General features: G+C 36.0%; 1 long non-coding RNA gene across 1 annotated transcript in view; it reads left to right on the top strand.

Moving 5' to 3' along the window:
- LOC143686318 (uncharacterized) overlaps nt 1–14,918 on the top strand; it is a 31,532-nt gene extending 16,614 nt beyond the window's left edge. Inside the window, exon 3 of the long non-coding RNA XR_013177026.1 lies at nt 14,834–14,918. This is a non-coding gene — a long non-coding RNA (uncharacterized LOC143686318). The remainder of the gene's footprint in view (nt 1–14,833) is intronic.
- The last annotated feature ends 332 nt before the right edge of the window (nt 14,919–15,250 follow it).

Genomic DNA, 15,250 nt, shown 5'->3' with positions numbered 1-15,250 from the left:
CCGTCTGTCTGGCTCCCAGCTAGCTCCTTTTTATATCTCAGTCTGTTGTCTTATCCTCTCATCTTTCATCTCTTGTTTCATGTTGCTCATTTCTTTTTCTTTTTACTGCAAGACAAAGCGGACATTTTCTAAAATTTACTTTTTTATTCTGTAGTACTATTTTTCTTTTTTTATGTAGGCTCTCCCTATGATTTTTGAGGAACTGTGTCCACCAACTTTTATTATGGATAATCTTTTTATAGTCTACATTTATTATTTTTCCCTCTTTATCCACCTTTGAATGATGAGATGATTATCAATAACCAACATTTCACCAAAAATTGGGTTATACTAACCTTGCTTCCTCAACAAGTAATTGGTGTCAGTGTCCACTGAATCTGAGAACAGCTCTGTTAGTGCAGCGAAAAACCCAGTCAAGTTAGGGAAAACACACACATGTACACACACACACACACACACACACACACACACACACACACAAACAGCTGTTATAGCCCACTAACTTTTTTTCCTGGAGATGCCCTTAGGCTTCCCCATGGAGTTACTTTCTAATGCTCTTTATCCTTAGTGGTGAAGGGGATTCCAAAGCAAATGCCGCCTACATTTCGCCTAGGTTAACCTTGTCTCTAGCTGTTACCCCTATTAATTAGGTTTGTCTGCTGTATCCAAAGATTCCTCTTGGATTTCTGCTTTGTCATTCTGTTTTACTCAGTTTATTTATTTTTTCAATTGTGTCCCATTTAAATAATATCTAGACAAAATTTCTCTGTGTTATTTGCAGGTAAATAATTACTCTCATTAACTTCTGGTACCAATAAATGATTTCTCTAACTGTTGTATCATTTTCATAATCTCAGAAGGAATTTGGAACAGGGAAATCAATAGTTTTCAAAGCACTCTTCAACAGCTAGTTACAGGACAGATCCCAGAGTTTGTCATGGGCTCAATAATTATCATCAGCTAGTGTATGCAAGTGATGTGTACACAAGCGTTTATTTTGCATTGAAGCGTATGTCCAATAATACATGTGCTGGAAATGATAATATCACAATGTTGAACTATTAGGAGATATGAAAACTGCATATTTTGAGTTGGATACCATCTTTTCCTTCTGATTTCATAGATTTTCACTACTCACCACTCTAGAGCTAAGGAAGGTCAAAAATGCCATCTCACCATCCAACGGGTAAATATTTGTTTAAAGAGAGCGTTTATGTTGTTTGGTAGCCATTCTGCCTTGTGGGTCTCATGAAAAGGTGTTCTAGAGCACACTAAGATAAAGTCGTGGGTATTACAGTATATGTTAATCACTCAGGGTGGAGCTGAACATCACATGTGGCAAAAGTATATGGACAGTATGCAATGGTGAACCGGCATGTCTGGGGGGCACCAGATGCTGAGTATGGATTAAAAAATTAACCACAACTGTACTATGAAGAGAGCATTCAAAAGTCTGTCTGGAATAAATTTAACTAAAGAGACAAAAAACCTATACAAAGAAAACTACAAAAAACTGTTAAAAGAAATCACAGAAGACCTAAATAGATGGAAGGGTATACTGTGTTCATGGATTGGAAGACTAAATATAGTTAAGATGTCAATCCTACCTAAATTGATTTACAGATGCAATTCAATACCAATCAAAATCCCAACAACTTATTTTTCAGATATAGAAAAAACAATAAGCAAATTTATCTGGAAGGGCAGGGTGCCCGAATTGCTAAAAGTATCTTGAGGAAAAAAAACCAAGCTGGAGGTCTCAGGCTGCCAGACTTTAAGGCATATTATGAAGCCACAGTGGTCAAAACAGTATGGTATTGGCATAAAGATAGATATATCGACCAATGGAATCGAATAGAGTGCTCAGATATAGATGCTCTCATCTATGGACATTTGATCTTTGATAAGGCAGTCAAGCCAACTCACCTGGGACAAAACAGTCTCTTCAATAAATGGTGCCTAGAGAACTGGATATCCATATGCAAAAGAATGAAAGAAGACCCGTATCTCATACCCTATACAAAAGTTAACTCAAAATGGATCAAAGATCTAAACATTAGGTCTAAGACCATAAAACAGTTAGAGGAAAATGTAGGGAGATATCTTATGAAACTTACAATTGGAGGCGGTTTTATGGACCTTAAGCCTAAAGCAAGAGCACTGAAGAAAGAAAGAAAGAAAGAAAGAAATGGGAGCTCCTCAAAATTAAACACTTTTGTGCATCAAAGAACTTCATCAAGAAAGTAGAAAGACAGCCTACACAATGGGAGACAATATTTGGAAATGACATATCAGATAAAGGTCTAGTATCCAGAATTTATAAAGAGATTGTCCAACTCAACAACAAAAAGACAACCAACCCAATTACAAAATGGGAAAAAGACTTGAACAGACACCTCTCAGAAGAGGAAATACAAATGGCCAAAAGGCACATGAAGAGATGCTCAATGTCCCTGGCCATTAGAGAAATGCAAGTCAAAACCACAATGAGATATCATCTCACACCCACCAGAATGGCCATTATCAACAAAACAAAATGACAAGTGCTGGAGAGGATGCGGAGAAAGAGGCACACTTACCCACTGTTGGTGGGAATGTCAAATGGTGCAACCACTGTGGAAGGCAGTTTGGCGGTTCCTCAAAAAACTGAATATAGAATTGCCATACGACCCAGCAATACCATTGCTAGGTATCTACTCAAAGGACTTAAGGGCAAAGACACAAATGGACATTTGCACACCAATGTTTATAGCAGTGTTATTTACAATTGCAAAGAGATGGAAACAGCCAAAATGTCCATCAACAGACGAGTGGCTAAACAAACTGTGGTATATACATACGATGGAATATTATGCAGCTTTAAGACAGAATAAACTTATGAAGCATGTAATAACATGGATGGACCTAGAGAACAGTATGCTGAGTGAGTCTGGCCAAAAACTAAAGGACAAATACTGTATGGTCCCACTGATGTGAACGGACATTCGAGAATAAACTTGGAATATGTCATTGGTGACAGAGACTAGCAGGAGTCAGAAATAGGGTAAGATAATGGGTAATTTGAACTGAAGGGATACAGACTGTGCAACAGGACTAGATACAAAAACTCAAAAATGGACAGCACAATAATACCTAATTGTAAAGTAATCATGTTAAAACACTGAATGAAGCTGCATCTGAGCTATAGGCTTTTTTTTTTTGTCTGTCTGTTTGTTTGTTTGTGTCTTTTTTTTTGCTATTATTATTATTTTTATTTTTTTCTCTATATTAACATTCTATATCTTTTTCTGTTGTTTTGCTAGTTCTTTTCCTAAATCGATGCAAATGTACTATGAAATGATGATCATGCATCTATGTGATGATGTTAAGAATTACTGATTGCATATGTAGAATGGAATGATTTCTAAATGTTGTGTTAATTTCTTTTTTTCTTTAATTAATAAAAAAAAGTCTGTCTGTACCTCTCTTTCTTGTTCTTCAGTCAGTTGTCACACTAGGGATACCACATCTTCATCAAAAATTTGTAAAGGGAAAAGATAGACACAAACACAGAGAAACTGAAAAACTCGCTCAAGGGTTTTGATCTGTCAGTTTATCCCCATTCTCTTCTAATGTTTGTATTATGAGTAAGGACTCATGTCTGTACTTACCTAGAATTCTGTCAATTTCTAGGAAAGTATAGCCAGGAATACATTTTCATTCCTTTTTAGATTAAAAAAAAAACTAACTGCAAAAATGCTGATGCAGTGTTAACATTGTAAATCACAAATACAAATGAAAAGTATAAGGTTGCACTGTGTACTCTTCCAGCTAGATTCTACTTTCCTTTTAACAGCCTAGCCTAATATAAATCTGAAATATTATATACAGCATGTGCTTTAGAATAAAAGTGAATCAACCAATGCATTTTGCTATTTCCATTCTCAGCCCCTGAAATTCCAGGTTTAATATTGCAGGGCTGGAAGCTTTTTATTCTACAGGAGTAATGGAAGCAGTGTGGACCATGGGCTGTGCGAGTGACTATCTTTGTAGAGGCACAATCCATTTTAACTATCCACAAATTTCCCTAAAGTCCCTAGTGGTTTCCTTGGCAACAAGGCTGCAGAAATGTAAAGGGCTAAGGTAGTTAGGATATTGCCTATCATTCTCCCTCTCCAGGTTATTTTAAATAGCTGCAATTTTCTTTGCACGTTTAAAAAAATCCACAGTGGTTGGAGATGCAAAGCCTAATATAAGAGACATTAGAGAACAGTAGTATGTCAAAGTCTAATTTGTGTGGACAAATTACTACTTTCACTATTCCCTGATTTGTAGAGCACCATTTTCATGTACCAAATTGCAGTATAAAAGAAGAGCAAACCATAAATACATCAGAATAATTTTTAGATAGAATGAGAATATCTGCAAATAGCTTTTGACAATAGAGGCAGTGATTAACAATGGTATGGTATCTATGCAACTTCTTTTCAATTCTCTAGCATGCATATAATGAGGCCAGACCTTGGTACTAGGAGTAGAAGAAAATTAAACACACCAAGGTGGACAAGGCATATTCTCTACAGCTCTTCTACTAGATGAACTTTCAGATGCCTATACATGTATTTAGCAAGCTATTGTATGTCTTCTTCTTGGTAAAATTATTTCAGATATAATTATCTGCTGTTATTTCTCAATCTGCCTTTCACCATACTTCTTCATATTGGTATAAAACAATTTACAAATTATTTATTTTTAGTTAAGTCTATGGCATACACATCACAGAAATTCTCAAAACAAAGGGGCTTCTCTCATTGGTAGACATTTGTGGATGAAACTACCGATTTTCTAGCCCATTCCTCCTACTGTGTCTCCATTTCTAATATTTTATTGAGGATCTGAGTAAGGAGAGAACATTTTTAGGAGCAAACAACTTTCCTGAATATCACCCCAGCAGGAAAATAAATTGTCACAAATTTTAAGCCGATATTTGAAAACCCTGTGTGATACGCCTGTAAACCCAGTGATCAGATGTCTTAGAGAAAACCCAAAGGACTTTTTTACTAATAATATATTGACAATTGTTGAATACGCTTTCTTGCCTATTGTCTTCCCATCCTATTGGACAGTTTTGTTTCACATAAGAGATTTGGGAAAGTTTGTGTTAATGTTTATTCTTAATAGTTATCCTGTGCATATGACATTTTATATGAAAAAAATTTTTTTAACTTTTTTATTATATAGTATAACATATACACAAAGAAAAGAAATAACAAATCAATAGCTTTCAAAGCACTCTTCAACAACTAGTTACTCTTCAACATCAAGTTTGTCATGGGCTACCATATGATCCTCTCAGATTTTTCCTTATAGCTGTTCCAGAATATAGGAGGCTAGAAGGCTTAAATATTTTTTTTTCTAATCATCACAATTGACTTTGTCCTTCTTTTTGGGACAAATAACATATATACAAAAAAAGCAATAAATTTCAAGTAAGCACCACAATCAGTTGTAGAACATATTTCAGAGTTTGACATGGGTTACAATTCCACAATTGCAGGTTTTTACTTCTAGCTGCTCTAAGATACTGAAGACTGAAAGAGATATCAATTTAATGATTCAACATTCATGTGATTTCCAAATATTTTCTCCCATTGAGGTGACTGCCTCTTCACCTTTTTGACAAAGACTTTTGAGGTGTAGAAGCATTTGATTTTGAGGAGTTCCCATTTATTTATTTTTTCCTTTGTTGCTTGTGTTTTGCGTATGAAGTTTAGGAAAGCTACCTCCTATTACTAGGTCTTGAAGATGTTTCCTTAAATTTTCTTCTAGAAGTTTTATGGTGCTAGTTCTTATATTTAGGTGTTTGATCCACTTTGAGTTAATTTTTGGGTGTACGATAGGGGTCCTCTTTCATTCTCTTGGCTATTGATATCCAGTTCTTCCATGCCTAATTATTGAAAAGACTATTTTGTCCCAGTTCACAGGATTTGGGGGTCTTGTCAAAAATCAGTTGACCATAGATTTGGTGGTTATTTTTGCACTCTCAATTCAATTCCATTGATCATTGTTTCTATCTCTGTGCCAGTAACATGTTGTGTTGACCACTGTGGCTTTATAATAGGTTTTAAAGTCAAGGAGTTTTAATCCTCCCACTTCGTTCTTCTTTTTTCAGGATGCTTTTAGCTATTTGGGGTCTCTTTCCCTACCAGATGAATTTGGTAGTTAGCTTTTCCAAATCTTCAAAGTAGGTTGTCAGAATTTTGAATGGTACTGTGTTAAATCTGTAGATCAATTTGGAAAGAATTGACATCTTAGCTATATTTAGCTTTCCTATCCATGAGCAGGGAATGTCTTTCAACCTATTTAGGTCTTTTTTTATTTCTCTTAGCAATGTTATATAGTTTTCTATGTGGAAGTCCTTTACTTCTCTAGCTGAGTTCATTCCTAGGTAGTTGATTCTTTCAGTTGCTATTTTTAATGGAATTTTTTCCTTAACTGATTCCTCAGCAAGGTCATTGCTTGTGTGTAGAAACATTACAGATTTTTGCATATTAATTTTATATCCTGCCACCTTGCTGAATTTGTTTATTAGCTCAAGTATCTTTGCTGTAGATTTATCAAGATCTTCCAAGCATAGCATCATGTCATGTGCATCTAATGAAAGTTTTACATCTTCCTTTCCAATTTGGATGCCTTTTATTTCTTTGTCCTGCCTGATTGCTCTAGCTAGAACTTCTAGCACAATGTTGAACAATAGTGGTGACGGTGGGCATCCTTGTCTTGTTCCCAATCTTAGGAGGAAAACTTTCAGTCTCTCTCCATTGAGTACGATGCTATCGTTTTTCATATATTCCTTTTATTATATTGAGGTACTTACATTTGATTCCTATCTTTTGGTGTGTTTTTATCAGAGAAGGATGCTGAATTTTGTTGAATGCTTTTTCAACATCTATCGAGATGACGTGGTTTTTCCCTTGTTGATTTATTAATGTGCCATATTACATTAATTGATTTTCTTGTGTTGAACCATCCTTGCATTTCTGTTATAAACCTTACTTAGTTGTGGTGTATAATTCTTTAAATGTGCTGTTGGATTCGATTTGCTAATATTTTGTTGAGAATTTTTGCATCTATGGTCATTAGGGAGATTGGCCTGTAATTTTCCTTTCTTATAGCATCTTTACCTAGTTTTGATATTAAAATGATATTAGCTTCATAAAATGAGTTTGGTAGAGTTGATTTTTCCTCAATTTTTTTGAAAAGTTTGAGCATGATTGGTGTTAGTTCTTTTTGGAATGTTTGATAAAATTCCTGTGAAGTCATCTGGCCTTGGCCTTTTCTTTGTAAGAAGATTTTTGGTCACTAATCTGAATCTCCTTGCTTGTGATTTGGTTTGTTGAGATCTTCTATTTCTTCCTGAGTCAGTGTAGCTTGTTTGTGTGTTTCCAGGAATCTGTCCATTTCATCTACATTGTCTAGCTTATTGGCATAGTTGTTTATAGTATCCTCTTATGATTTCTTTTATTTCTTTAGGGCCTCTGGTTACAAACCCTTCTCATTTCTGATTTTGTTTATTTGCATCCTCTCTCTTTCTTCATCAGTCTTTCTAGTGGCTCATCAGTTTTATTGATTTTTCTCAAAGAACCAACTTTGGTTTTATTAATTCTTTCTATTGCTTTTTTGTTCTCCCATTCATTTCTTTCTACTTTAATCTCTATTATTAATTTTCTTCTATTTGCTTTGGGGTTAGTTTGCTGTTCTTTCTCAAGTTCTTCCAGTTGTGCTGTTAAGTGCTTGATTTTTGCTCTTTATTGTTTTTGAATATAGGTATTTAGGGCAATAAATTCTCCTCCCAGCAGAGCATTTGCCACATGCCATAAGTTCTGATAAGTTGTATTCTCATTTTCATTCATCTGCAGATAGTTACTGATTTCTCTAGCACTTTCTTCTTTGACCCAGTGGTTGTTTAAAAATGTTATTTAATCTCTATATATTTGTGAATGTTCTCATCCTTTGTCAGTTATTGAGATCTAGGTTCACGTCATTGTGATCAGAGAAAGTGCTTTGAATAATTTCAGTATTTTTAAATTTATAAAGACCTGTTTTATGCCCCAGCATGTGATCTATCCTGGAGAATATTCCATGAGCACTAGAGAAGAATGTATATCTTTGTGCTTTGGGGTGCAATGACCTATATATGTCTATTAGGTCTAATTCATTTATCAAGTTATTTATCTTCTCTATTTCTTTGTTGATCTTCTGTCTAGTGGTTCTATCTATAGGGGAGAGTGGTGTATTGAAGTCTCATGCTATTATTGTTGAGATATCTATCACTCCTTTCATTTTGCCAATGTCTGACTCATGTAATTTGAAGCTCCTTGATTGGAAGCATAAATATTTATGATTGTTATATCTTCTTGGTAAATTGGCTCTTTAATTATTATGTAGTGTCCTTCTTTGTCTCTTATGATGTCTTTACATTTAAAGTCTATTTTGTCTGATATTAGTATAGCTAGTCCTGCTTTCTTTTGGTTACAACTTGCATGGAACATCTTTTTCCATCCTTTCACTTTCAATCTATTTGTATCTTTGTGTCTAAGATGGGTCTCTTGTAAGCAACGTAAATCTGGATTATATTTCTTAATCCGTCCTGCCAATGTGTATCTTTTAATTGGTGAGTTTATCTATTAATATTCAAAGTTATTACTGAAAAGGCATTTCTTGATTCCACCATCTTTTTTAAATTTTATTTCTCAAATCTATATATTCTTTTCTCTCTTTCTCTTCGTATTCTTCGAATTACCTTTAGTAGTACTTTTCAATTCTGTGCCCTCCTCCAGACTTCCCTCTTATGTATTTTTTTTCAGCATCTGAATTCCTTTTAGTATATCTTATAGAGCTAGTTTTTTGTTGACAAATTCTTTCAGGACTTCTTTGTCTTTGAAAACTTTAATCTCTCCCCCAGTTTTGAAGAGCAATTTGGCTAGGTACAGAATTCTTGGTTGGAAGTCTTTCTCTTTCAGGATCTTAAATATATCATATCACTGCCTTCTTCCCTCCAATGGTGCCAGTTGACTAGTCTGAACTCAGTCTTATGTGGTTTCACTTGATTGTAGTAGATTGTTTTTCTCCTGTCTCTTTCAGAATTTTCTGCTTCTCTTCAACATTTGACAGACTGATCTGTATATGTCTTGGGGAAAGTCTGTTTGGATTTATTCTGTTTGGAGTTCACTGGGATTCTTTTACTTGTGTATTTATGTCCTTTGTAAGGGTTGAGAAGTTTCCTCCCATTATATCCTCAACTACACTTCCTAGCCCTTTACTACTCTCTTCTCCTTCTGGGACACAATGATTCTTATATTTGTTTGCTTTGTTTTGTCTCTCTTTTCCTTGGAATCTAATTTAATTTTTCCATCTTTTTTTTTGTTTTTTACCAATTGCTGTTTTGAGTCTTTGAAGTCAGTTATCCTGTCCTCTATATTGCTTATTCTTTCTTCTGTCTTTTCAAATCTGGTGTTGTGTGCCTCTAGCACATTTTTTATTTGGTCAATAGAGTTTTTAATGTCTTTGATACTGCTATTTTTCCCTTTATTATTTCAGATTCTTCTTTATGCTCTTCTACTGTCTTCTTGATCTCTTTTATATCATTTGCTATCCCACTTATTTTATTAAGTATAGTTATGTGAACATCTTTGATTAGTTGTTCCAACATCTGTGTCTCCTCTGTTGTTTTAATTTGGTCATTAGGCAGGGCTATATCTGTCTGCATTGTGATATGCATAGTGATCTTTTGTTGATTTCGTTGCATGTACATATCTTGATTTATTTATTTTGAGAGTTGATTTATTTCAGTAGTCTAAGGCCTCATGTTTGTGGGATGGATATGCAGCAGGGTGCAGGGTGTAGAGTGAGGCACAACAGTGCAACGATTAGTTTCAGGGCAGGTATAGTCACAGATTGGGGATGTTACACTGGTGCTTGTGAACATGGGTGCCCAATGGCCATGGAGGATGCAGCTGTGTGGTCACTGGTCAGGGGGCGTAACCCTGGTGTGTACTGGTCTAGGGCGTCGGGCCCTTTATGTGCATGCATAAAGCTGTGGAAGCAGGTTGATGTTATGCCTTCATTTGTTGGGGGCAGATGTGACCCAGTTGCATAGGTCAGCCCTTTCTCAGAGCTGGAAAGTGTGACTGAGGGTTATGCACATGCACATTTTTAGGACTGCTGTAAATTGAAGTTCCCAAAGCTGAAGGACATGATTGGGGGCCTGTACACATGTGAGGGTCTAGGAGTGCCATAAATGGAATTTTCCAGAGCTGAAGGAAGTTACCATGTGCCCATGCATATGGACAGGTCTAGAAGAGAGATAAGCTGAAGTGCAGACCTCATGGGGTGGCAGGGTGAGGCTGTGGGACACTATGGGCGGGTGGGGGGAAGCAGGGGGAGCCTGGGTATGGAGGTTAGTGCCTGTAGCCTTTATGCACTGGCAACAGTCTGCAGGGAACAGGGAGGAGGAGGCAGTGCTCAGAAGGGGTGCAGGAGAGATGGGAGGGCTGTAGTTGGAGGGATGGGGCAGCTACGTATGCTGCGGGATGGTGGGGTGGGGGTGCTTGGAGCACAGGGAATGGGAGTGAGTGATGAGGTTTGGGTGTGTGGGGTGTGGAGTTAGTCACAGCTCACGGGGCTGTGCTGGTGAGGGTAGTGCACTGAAAGAATGTGGCCTGGCTTACTTCCTAGTCCCTGGCTCCCCTCTGTGCATTCCTGTGGGCTCCGTTCCTCTATGCCAGGCTTCAGCTTTCTGCTTCTCAGTTCCTCGACCTTTGCAACCAGGCCCCATATGGTGCAAGAGGTCAGTCTCCCAGGTCAGTTGGACTCTTAAATCACTGTCTCAGTCACGCGCTCATCCCTTCCCTAATTTTTCCTTGAATCAGGGCTGAACTTGAACTACTCTATTGAGCCATCTCCCCAGAAGTCTCAAAACAACTTTAAAAATAATATTTTTAATAAACTTTTGTAAGTGATAGTAAAGTCCCTACAAGTTATACTTTCCCTACCTAACAGCACAGCTCATCAGGCTTTCAATTCAGATCCTATATATATGCCACCCTGCTTCTTTTTCACATCAGTTTTTCCTTCCTTCTTTCCTTCCTTCCATCCTTCCCTCCTTCTTTCCTTCCTTCCTTCCTTCCTTCCTTCCTTCCCTCCTTCCTCCTTCTTTCCTTCCTTCCTTCCTTCCTTCCTTCTTTCCATCTTGTAGTCATCCATTCACTCAAACAACTAACACTTGGTCAAAGCTTTTTATTTTCCACTTCAAGAGAAATACTCTACAAGAGCATAGTATCTTCAAACAAGTACAGTAGTGTCACAAGTAGAGACTAATGTATATATTTTTACAACTGTAAGGCCTAATTCAAAGTATAATATATAAATAAAGGTACTTAGTAAATGTGACTTGAAAGAGTGTATGGACGTATATAAAAGTTGATTTATGAGAACAAAAGAAGAAGGTTTTACTTCTATTTGAAGTGATAACTAGTGGGAATCATATATGCTTCTAGACTTTGTGACACATTCTAAGCATAGCTAGAAAGCAAGATTCCTAAAGGGTAGTGGGGGAAAATAGAGCCAGAAAGATTATGAATGGTATAAATTTTATCCTAAGGAGACAGAACTTTATCTTATAGGCGAAAGGTTCTTAATATTTTTAATACACATATAATTTAAATCTCTTGAAAACCATGGGAACTATCAATTAAAAAATCTTATTTAAGCAAACTGACCAAATTGGGTTATAAAATCAGAGAATGCACAGCTACTTTCAGCCCAGTAAGGGGTGCAAATCAAAGTAATGTTCAGGGTTGCCAGCATCGGCTTTACCTAGGAGCCTCTTTGAAAGCAAACTCTCAGGTTTCATCTCAGGCTTAACCAGAATCTACATTGTTAAAGATCTGGAATTATTCATATGCAAATCAAAGAGAGAGAATTACAGTTTAAGGCATTAAGTTCAAGCACCATAGCAGAAAATGATAAAATGGCACATAAGCAGAATAATGAAATGCTCAGATTTACCACATTCATCTATCTTTGCTTATGAAATTCTACTCTCTAGAATACTTACTTATTTTCCTAAGACAATTGGAAATACCTTGAGGCCAATGATCCCGCCCTTTACCCAGAAAAAGGGAATAAAATAGCATGTTAAAAGAGAAGTAACATTGTGTGCCGAGAGAATGTAAGTTACTAAACTGAGGGCCTTAGTTCTGTCTCTATAACTGTGGTGCTTGTGAATAACCAACTTGTCTTTGTGGATCTTAGTTACCTTTTCTTGTCTTGCTGATGTTTATGAAAGTCTGTTGTAAAACCGCAATCAAATATGAATACTTTTGTAAAAACAAAACAAGGCAAAAGATGTAAGATGGAGAGGCAGTAGTATAGTTCCTGAACCCCCTTAGGTCACTCACAGAAACAAGCAGATAAAGAAAGTAGAATCAAAACCCAAAAAAATTTAACAAAGAGTGTAGGTTGAAAAGTTCTCTTGAATCCCAAATGTTACAGGCTCAGAACAAACAACCAAAAGCTGTAAACCACCAATTTATCAACAGTTTCACAGAAAAGTTCACTGAGTTAGAGAGAGCAATATCTGAGACAAGAGTTGGGAATAATGATCTGCAACATGTGCTGAGGGCAAGGAAACTGCAGTGAAGTTGAATAATTCTGAAGTGATCTAGAACCTGTGAAGTCTAAGCACTAGCCAACAAAACTCTTTTCTTGGGGGATAGTTTGTATTCATTTTCTATTGCTGTGTAACAAATTATCTCAAACTTAGCAAAACACACATGATTGGAGAGGTGGGGAAAAAGTGTAGTGACTTCAGAAAATTCAGTTTTGACTGAAGACTGTTTGGATTGTAGCAAAAGGACATGCACATAAATACAATACTCTAGTTGTCAAAGCTGTTTCTTACTGGAATATGGGTAACCTATCTGACACTGCCATGAATGTGTACTAGAATCGAATGAACAAGTAAATGAATAGTGAACGGTGGGAGCCAGGCCTCTTGGTATTGGAGTGGGAGGTACATCTAAGCAAGGGGGTAAGACTAGAATGAACCATGCTGTACTGGAGTAGAGTTGAGGACTTCAGTACGAATTCAGCTTTGGTCCAATATAAATACAGATTGACAGATGCAGAGATACATACACAGAGAAATGTATACACACAGAGACACATATAGTTCATATATTTATGAAATAACATACTTACCTATATTTCCTAGTTTTGCTGTTGAGAGGGAGTAGAACAAATGACAGGCCTGTAGCAAAGGATAAATTTGGTGCTCAGCTATTGGTTTCTAATGCTATTCATCAATAGAAGGTACCAGGGGTCATCGGATAAATGGCTAGTTCTAGGTTTAGAGTGAGGGAATACACAAAAGAGCCTGGAGCATTTTTGTAGTGCTGGAATAAAAGGTAAAAGGCTATAGACATGCCAAAGAGACATGGATTCCAAACTGAAAGTGCTCTCAATGACCAAAACTGGAAGACTTTGAGCAACAAAATAATGCTGCATTGGATTGCTGTTCAAGCTATAAAGGAAATGCCCATATGTTCATACTGATATAATTAAATTATTGAATAAATTAAAAAATGAGGTAGATGAAACAAATCCTTGTATTGCAGAATTCCAAACAAAGAAGGAAGTGCCTAACTTCCAACCTCTTGAGTGTGAGCTGTGCTTAGTGACTTGCTTTCAAAGAACAGAGAATGGAAAGGGGAGAAACATTCATCTTTCAGTGGAGAATGTGACAAACACTATCTTGTCCAAGTGATCAACGTTACAATCATCAATGTTAAGTCACGCTGACAGCATGTACCCTTGACATGATGTGGTGAGAATATTATCTTCCTCTGTAGTTTTCCTTTCAGAAAACCATAACCTTGGTTTAACCACGAGAAGAATATCAGAAAAGTTTCACTGAAGGGATATTTTATAAAATACTTGACCAATATTCTCGAACAATTCTCAAGGTCATAAAAAACAAGGAATATCTGAGAAACTGTCATGACCAAAGGAGGCTAAGGAGCCATGACTTAACGTAATGTGGTCTCAAGGTGGGATCCTGGACAAGAAAAAGGACATTAAGGGAAAAATTATGAAACTTCAATAAAGTATGGAGTTTAGTTAATTGTAATGTATCAATTTTTGGTTATTTGTTGTTACAAATGTATCATGGCAAAGTAACATGTTAACAATGAGAGAAATGTGATATGGGAACAATAACAACCCAGTAGCAATAAACACCTTAGTGTCCAGATACTGGTGTCTAAATTTCATTTCCAACAGTGCAGAAACAAGGCTCCTTGGAGAAATGGTTTTCCAAAATTTGTTCAAGGAACACACAAGATGATTCTGGAAAGTCATAACAGAAAGAAAAGAAGATTTTAAGGATGTTTTGGATGCTGAATTTTAAGTTCGACTTACCTTTGAAGGATGCCATGAAGCCAATATATTAACTTAAAAATTGGTAAAGAAAGAGCAAATACTAGGTATTTTCCATGCTTTTTCTGTAAAACTGTACTTCAAAATCATGAAATAGTTGAAATGATTTTATTGTGAAGTATTTCAGGTAATTAATGAAAAAGGATTGATAGAATTAAAAAAAACCAGTTTTCAACCTCTAATTAATAAATGAATCTAGTCAGTGATTAATAATAGCTGTCAACATCTCAAAAAGGGAAAGAATCAGATAATATATCCTTTTTATTGGAATTATACCATGATAACACTTGTAAAATATTACTCTTAAAAAATAAACATTATCAAGTTTATTTTTTCCATCTTTTCTAACCTGCAGTTTACAAAAAACACAGGGGAGAGACCAACATGTTAAATTACATCTTGAGGAGTCAATCAGCAGACTTCAAACTGTGGGAATTCTATGGGTCAATATCCTAGTTTCCTAAACACATAAGCTGCAAGGAAGAAAAAAAACAAAGGGAGGCAAGAAATCCTATAAATATGAGAAAACCCATGAATGTACAAAGTAAATTTGGATATGGTTCAATCTCTTTAAAATGTTATAGGACAATCAAGTAATTGAAAACTGTATATTTAAAATATTAAAGAATTAAAACATTTTAGGGGTGGTAATTTATTGAAGTATGCTTTCTTTTTAAAAACTTTCTGTTTCAGAAATACACATTAATATATTTATGGGCCAAATTATACATGGTCTGGGGTTTTATACAAAATAATCTGCTGTGTGCAAGGG

Source organism: Tamandua tetradactyla, chromosome 6 (assembly GCF_023851605.1).
Source record: "Tamandua tetradactyla isolate mTamTet1 chromosome 6, mTamTet1.pri, whole genome shotgun sequence".
In the NCBI taxonomy this organism is placed as follows: domain Eukaryota; kingdom Metazoa; phylum Chordata; class Mammalia; order Pilosa; family Myrmecophagidae; genus Tamandua; species Tamandua tetradactyla.
Note: the sequence above shows the minus strand (reverse complement) of the source record. Positions and strands in the feature narration are given on the sequence as shown.